Source organism: Chelonia mydas, chromosome 5 (genome assembly GCF_015237465.2).
Source record: "Chelonia mydas isolate rCheMyd1 chromosome 5, rCheMyd1.pri.v2, whole genome shotgun sequence".
Taxonomy (NCBI): Eukaryota; Metazoa; Chordata; order Testudines; family Cheloniidae; genus Chelonia; species Chelonia mydas.
Genome location: NC_051245.2, coordinates 85,983,759 through 85,991,544, shown reverse-complemented (window position 1 = coordinate 85,991,544; position 7,786 = coordinate 85,983,759). Strand labels below are relative to the sequence as shown.

Here is a 7,786-nt window from a genome sequence, read left to right as displayed (position 1 = left end):
TAATCCATAAACCCAGATCAAAGGGGCAAAACCATATCTCATTTTATCTGAGGCAAGCCTCTCAATAAGTCATTCATACTCACTTGTCACCTCTGTTCTTTTCCCTCCACTCTGTCACTTTGCCTGCTAATGGGAGAGTTTTATGTGTACATTAACATTACTGAGATATCAAACTGCTCTCTCAAAAAACATTGTATCATCAGCAATTGAGATTAGAGGGATTCCCCTAAAGATTTTTCACTGTTAGGCAGGGATAGAAATGCCTGATCCACACATTCTGCTCCATACTGCTCCATTTCCACAGTATGCATCCGATGAAGTGAGCTGTAGCTCACAAAAGCTCATGCTCAAATAAATTGGTTAGTCTCTAAGGTGCCACAAGTACTCCTTTTCTTTTTGCGAATACAGACTAACATGGCTGTTACTCTGAAACCCGCTCCATATATAGTACTTTGCTAACAGACTCAGTTGCAGGGATGCAAAAACCTGGATGGCAAGCTGCCATCCCAGAAATAGCACCTCTAATAACTTACAACAAAGCCCCTGCTGGATTGGTGTTGTGTAACAATGTGATATCACAGCTACTTTATAGGAGATACTTTTGGCAAGGAGTTATATAGTAAGCTTACAGGACCGTTGTCACTCTGTGACACTCTGAAGCCTAGAATGTCTGTTGAGTCAGTGTGAAGCAATGGAAACAGCTATAAGCATGGTTGAGAGCTCTTTTTGTTTAGCATATCACGAGGTTGAATCACCCCTGGGATTTGCGGTCTGTTGCCATCCAGTTTTTAAGTTCTTAGCTTTTTTTTTTTTTTTTGCCTTTTTACACTTTACAAATTACACCCATGCGGCATCATGGGCTTCATCGGTAATAGTTTTGCAATCTAGGTATATATAGATAATAGGAAATACAAAATACTCTTGCGGACATAGAAAATGAGATAAGTCAGGCCAACAAAAACATACAGACTACTGCACTCACATTACTCCAATTTTTGGAGACAGTTGTGCTGTATAGATCTGGCCATCTTTTAGTTGATCAATATGGTGAGTGTAAACCTGTGTGATCCTCAAACTGTGTATAGACCACCTCTATCAGACAGCTCGAAACTTGTCTTCACTACAGATTTATAGTGGTATAATTATGCCAGCAGTAACTTTCCTCATGTCGACAGGTCCCACACGTTCTTTTTTTTTTTTTTTAAAAGGGGAAGGCCCTATGGCTACAAAGAAAAACTGCTGAATCCTGACTGTGACCTGAGGCACTGCTGAATTCCTGAGATTGCAAAATGGCAGCCTGAAGCAATAGCTTTGAGAGAAGTGAGAACTACACCCATTCTTGTCACTGGGGTGTTTTGTCTGGAAGGTAATTATGACAATTTAAATATCAACAGTGTTAACTATTTCACTGTTAATCATTGTTTATCCATCACTGCTGGACTTTGCGGGCAGATGAGATTGGTGTGGAGGTTTGACTGCCATCAAACAGTCCTGAACCAAAGTTCTACCTTCCAGATTTCAAGTCCTCATCTCCCCTCCCCACAATGCAAAAAGAAAGAGGAGATAAAAAGCCTCTTCCGAATGCCAACCCCCCAGACCAGGGGTCGGCAACCTGCGGCACGCGTGCCAATTTTTACTGGCACGCTGCTGCCAGCCGGGGTCCCGGCCACCAACCCCGCTCAGCCTGCTGCCTGCCTGGGTGAACGGAACCCCAGACTGGCAGCGGGCTGAGCGGGGCTGGTGGCCAGGATCCCAGCTGGCAGAATCCAGTGGATGGAACCCCAGATCGGCAGCAGGCTGAGCGCCCGCCGCTGATCTGGGGTTCTGTCCACTGGCCCCTCTCAGCCCGCTGACAGTCTGGAGTTCCGGCCACTGGCCTCTTGCCAGCTGGGATCTCGGCCGCCAGCCCTGCTCACCCTGCTGCCGGCCTGAGTGAACGGAACCCTAGGCCGGCAGCGGCTGAGCGGGGCCACCGGCCAGGACCCCGGCTGGCAGGAGCTGGCGGACGGAACCCCAGACTGGCGCTCAATCTGCTGCCGCCCTGGGATACCAGCCACCAGCCCCGCTCACCTTGTTGCTGGTCTGGCGTTCCAGCTGCCCAGCCCCCCGCCAGCTGGGGTCCAGGCCTCCGGCCCCTTGCTGACGGTCTGGAGTTCCAGCCGCCGGCCTCTTGCCAGTTGGGATCTCGGTTGCTGGGCCCGCTCAGCCCGCTGCCGGCCTGAGTGAACAGAACCCCAGGCCGGCAGCGGCTGAGCGGGGCCAGTTGCCAGGACCCTGGCTGACAGGAGCCGGCGGACAGAACCCCAGACTGGCCCCGCTCAGCCTGCTGCCGGCCTGGGATACCAGCCGCCGGACCCGCTCATCTCGTTGCTGGTCTGGGGTTCCAGCCACCTGGCCCTGCTCAGCCCTCCTGCCGGCTTGGGATACTGGCAGCCAGCCCAGGGCTCTGCTCCTGGCCTGGGCCCAGCGCTCTGCAGCCCTTATCAAAAATTACACTACAATTAGCTTAAAAACTTGAAAACTTAAAAACTTTGTATATTACAGTAATCGTTAAAAATGTATAATGTTAATAAATACATAGGTTTGATGAAACAAAGTAGTTGTACTTATGTGCCTGTGCTTAATTTGTGTTTTCGATGATGTACCTTCTAAAAAAATCTCGCATATCTTGCACCCCCAGAAAGGGCATCTCACACCCCCAGGGGGTGCGTGCACCCCAGGTTAAGAACCACTGCACTAAACTGATAAGATCTGCATTTTAATTTAATTTTAAATGAAGCTACTTAAACATTTTTAAAAAGTTGTTTACTTTACATACAACAATAGTTTAGTTATATAATATAGACTTATAGTGAGAGACCTTCTAAAAACGTTAAAATGTATTACCAGCATGCGAAACATTAAATTAGAGTGAATAAATGAAGACTCGGCACACCGCTTCTGAAAGGCTGCTGACCCTTGCCCCAGACCACCCTCCTGCTCATTTCAGGGCACTAGAAAGCCCTGACTACTCTTTACCCAGCTGTGAAAATTGTGTGGCTTTCCTCTTGAGCTTCTACACTGAAGTTTTGCATTATCTTTGCTGCACACTGAAAAGTGAAAATTAGGGGGCAGCATAAAAGTTCAGTACAGGTTTTAAATTTAAAACATATCAAACAGCCGACAGCAGACGCTGCACTGATAGTATTATTTGGTTTCATGTTTAAGTCAAAAAAATGCTGCATTTGAATTTTATTTGCAGCTGCCTCAGAACACTGAGTTCAGGGCAAAATTCAGCATGCACTGCAGTATCTTCACAAATCAGGAGGCAGACCTATCGACTTTAGGTCCAGTGTGTTACATTACATGGGGCCCTGCACATGCCGAGTCCACTCCTGGGCTCTCCCATTGAGTCAGAGCATGCATGGCAATGATTAGTTATTCACTTGGGATCAGACAGTTATATCAGGCCTTGTCTATACTGAAAAAGGTTTGCTGGTATAGCTATATGGGTAGAGCTAGGCTTTGTCTACACTAAAAAGAGTCTGCAATTATAGCGACACTGGCAACCCCTCTAGTGGAGTGCTTTTGCGGGATAGCTTATACCAATTCCCTGAATGGAATACCGGCAAAAGGACTTTTTTGCTGGTGTAACTGTGTCTACATAGCATAACTGTGTCAAGTTGGGATGTGATTTTTTCACACTCCTAATGAACGATATATGCTGGTAAAACTTTCTAGTGTAACCAGGCCTCTGTCATTAATAGGTAACAATGTCCTATTGCTGCATACGGAGAGCTCTTAACTTGTCACAGCTGTGCAAGCCAATTACTCACATGGCTATGTTGCAAGCAGTGCTTTACAATGACAAAGAACCTTACGGAATGAGGCCACATTGCACTTATTTACCAGCGGAGCACAGTGAAAAATTATGTTTATGTTGTGAATACAGGGACAGAGAAGTTGCCTGAGTGTGTGACTCAGACTGTGCTGCTAGTTGTTACTCATTGTATAACAAAGGTAACTTTGTAACGTCTTCCCAAACCACAAGTTAGAATACAGGATTAAATAATAATGACAAACAACAGAAGCTATCTGGGGAAAGGAAAGATGATGTTTTGGTTGGAGGGGAAAAAAAAAAAGTCCACAAACTATTAAATGAAAGCTAATCTGTTTTCCTCTCTCCATAGGAGTGTAGGACTGAAGTGTAATTGCTATGGCTGTAATATGTCTTTCTTAGCATGGAGTTCTAGAACTAACCTTTGCTATTAAGTAATTTGTGTTTATATTGTGGCCAACAACCTTCTTTGCTTCTGTGGCAAAGTATGTCAGAGATTCCATTCTAGAGCTCTCTTTTTTTTATCCCCATTAAGGCTTTATCCCTATTAATTGCTCAGAGTTCGAGTAACAAGGTTCAGTTTGGGCCGCCCTCCCTTGGCCAGGGCAGGTCTGGCTGGGGCTGTGTTCGGGCTGCCCCTCCCCTGGCCACGGCACGTCCCGGCCCAGCGGGTTCCGTGAGCACCTGCGCGGGACTAGCTTACAGGGAACTTAGTTGCCAACCCCATCAACTTCCCCCACCCACTGAGAAAAGTTGGTGGCATTTTTTAGTACTCGAGGCCTAGTCTAAACTACAAATGTTTACCGGCAAAACTTGTTTCTGTGGGCACAGCCTTTTATGTGTCCATACTCTGTTTTGAATCCTGCTGATAAAACCCTGAACTTTTGCTGGTGAAGTTAAACCAGGTCCCCAAGCAACCTAAGCTTTCCACTAGTACCATCCTACGGGCACAATGCCTGTGTGGACAGAGAAGTATGTGTACTGGTACAAGCAGTCCTTCAGTAACAAGCCTACAATGCATCTGTATCCATAGCAGTGACCACTCCGGTGAAAGGTAAAATATTTGTTCAAACAAAAGGTAAGCAGTAAAAATGAGATTTCAGGGCTGATGTATCATTATTTTGAACATTAATTTTGTCACTTGGGCTTCTCCCCAAGCAAACTTGTCACCCCTTCTATGACAAGAATGAAATAAAACAGGTGATGGAGCAGAAAGGCTGCTGATATGATGTCACTCACAAGACATTGCCAAGCCTAAGAAGAACTTCTATTCTCCTGAGGAGTCCCCCCATAGCACTAAACTCTGACAGCTAGCTCTGGGCTAAGAGCTAAACAAGAGGATAAAGCTCTTTTAAAACATCTCACACTTTAATTCTTCTTAAATTCTGCAGTGCTCAGTAAATCCACACAGCCACAGGTGGATACATCTGCTTTCCCACCATCAATCTTATAATACAGGAGATCTCATGGACAAGAATGAGCCTTCTAATCTCAATCCAAGTGAGACAACTGTCTGCACTAAAGAGCAGTGGTACGCAAACCCAGTGCTGGTACGTTACAACTTGGATGACACTACTCGTTCCTAATGCCATTATCAATTCCTTCCCAAGCTTGATATGATAAACAAAGCCCTCAATTCCTCAGAAGATTCTGGTAGAGAGAGGAGCTATGTTAAGAATCTCCACAAGAAACCCAAGGCTGGTCTACACATAAGTTTTATGGGTGCAACTATTTCAGTTAGGGGTGTGATTTTTTTTTTTAAACAAAAATGATTCTATGAATAAAAGCTCCAGTGTGGATGCAGTTAAATTGGTATAAAGCTCCCTATACCAGCATAGTTTATTCCTTTTCCTATTTGGGAATAGCTATACAAGTGTAAAGCACCTTTACACTGATATAACTGTACCCACACTACGGGGTTGTACCACTTTAACTATACTGGTATAGTTACAATGGTACATCTTTCCAGTGTTGACAGAGCTTTAACATGTATTTCCTACCCATCACAGCACAGCGTAGATCAAGGTTTTATCTCCAGTTACCAAAGAACAAAACAAAAAGTACTGTGAATTGAGAAATTACAAAAACTTCGATATGTCACAAAAGGTCAAAAAAAAGCATTTCTGTGAAGACTTCTTATAGCAGCAGTTGTAGTTGGAGCTGATTGTTTAAACTTTTCAAAGCAGCAGCCACCTAATAAGTCAGATGGCATTGGCTGTGCTATGGTATTTTAAATGTGCTGTGATCCAAATGAATAACAATGTAATTGCGCATCAAAGCCCTGCACCCAACAAATGGTCACATCAGGTTGCTGTTCAGTTACAGTGAAAAACTGAAATGACAAAGCCAACTACATATATTTTTTTAAATTTAAACATATGGGAGGAGAACAGGTCTTGTCAACACAAACTGTCCTGCAAGGCTGCAGCTTGGCACCAGCTCCAGCTGTGCACAACAGGCATTTCCCCTCAAGCCGACAGCACTATGCACAAGACACTGAAGAGGATCAGCATCTTTCCTGATCCACTCCTTAAAGAGCACTTAGTGCTGCGAGAGCTTTGTCAAGGAAATATAGTCTGATCCTTAAGTCACATTGTGAGATTAAAACAGTTAAAAAAAAAAGCAGCAGGCATTTTATTCAGAGTGAAAGATAAATTACTATCTCTCACTTTTGCTAGCAAAAAGGAACAAAGGTAAGTATACAGACCAATCAACCAAAGCCCTGTGAAGTTGTATCATCTCTCTCTCTCTCTGGGTTTGTATGCTCGCAAAAGTTATACCACTTTAACTATATCAGGAGAGTTAAAGCAATTAAACCTCCCTACCATGGATGCAGTGATATAGGTAAAATGGTGCTTTATACTAGTAGAGCTATTCCCATATAGGGGAGGAAATAATTATACCACTGTAAGGCATCTTTATATTGGTATAACTATTAGTTGCTAGGAGTGTGGGTTCTCTCTACTATTCTCCTTCCGGGAAAGATTTAAGTCTGTCTTTAATTAATTAGCAGTTAAACAGCTACACTTGTTCTGAATCATCCTATACAGGTTTTGAAGCCACATTCTATCAGATGCTTTAACTAGTGAGTGAACATTCCCTACTGTTTACCATGCAAAAGGTAAGAAAGCTGAAGCATTCAGAGCATGACCATGCATCCAGACTGTCCCAGTGTGCAGAGGTGTTTCAGACCAACATTTGGCTTCATGCCCCATCTTTAAGCTTTTCTTGACTGCTGTAAGATCTGGACTGATTGCCCCAGCAGCACTTCATTAACCTATTGAGATAATATCTATATTAGTAATGATATTAACCTATTTATTAACCTACTGAGATAATATCTATATTGGTAATGATATTAGAAAAGAAACTACAGTAGAGTGGGAAGAAATTCAGACCCAATTTAAGATTTCTGTACTATATTTGATGAAATATTGCCAATGATGGCTATACTGTACTGCAGCTGGTAACCAAATGAAGTCTGGCTACTGCTTGGGAGGTAATTCTAAGAGGATATAGAGAGGCAACTGACCATTGACCAGACATAAAATATTTATAGAAAATGAAGTATTTCCTACTCCAAAAGTAAGAGCAGTTTGTGGAAGAGTAGTCCCAAGACTTTGTGGGTCTTCAAAGACTAGAAGAAGAATGGTCTTGTGATTTAGACTCAGCAAATCTAGGATCAATTCCTACATCAGCAATAGACATCCTGACCTTGGACAGGTCACTTCAACTCTGTACCTCACTTTCCTATATGTAAAATGGAGATAATAGAGCTTACTTTCTCTCCACCTTTGTCTTGTCTATTTTAGATTGTAATCCTTTCACACCTGGGACTGTCTCTTCCTATGTCTGTCCAGTGCCTCGCTCAGTGGTACTGTATTATTAATAATAATGTGATGCGCCTAGCCACAGGGCCTCCCCGTTTGATGTTTGTTCAGTCAATGGATCAGGAAAATTTAGAAGGAA

General features: G+C 43.6%; 1 protein-coding gene across 1 annotated transcript in view; it reads left to right on the top strand.

Annotated features, from left to right (window-relative positions):
- The first annotated feature begins 393 nt into the window (after positions 1–393).
- The window catches only part of LRRC2 (leucine rich repeat containing 2), a 109,365-nt gene continuing 101,972 nt past the window's right edge, over positions 394–7,786 (top strand). The window contains exon 1 of the mRNA XM_037901699.2: positions 394–1,366. The gene's annotated coding sequence lies outside the window, so the exon portion shown is untranslated. The remainder of the gene's footprint in view (positions 1,367–7,786) is intronic.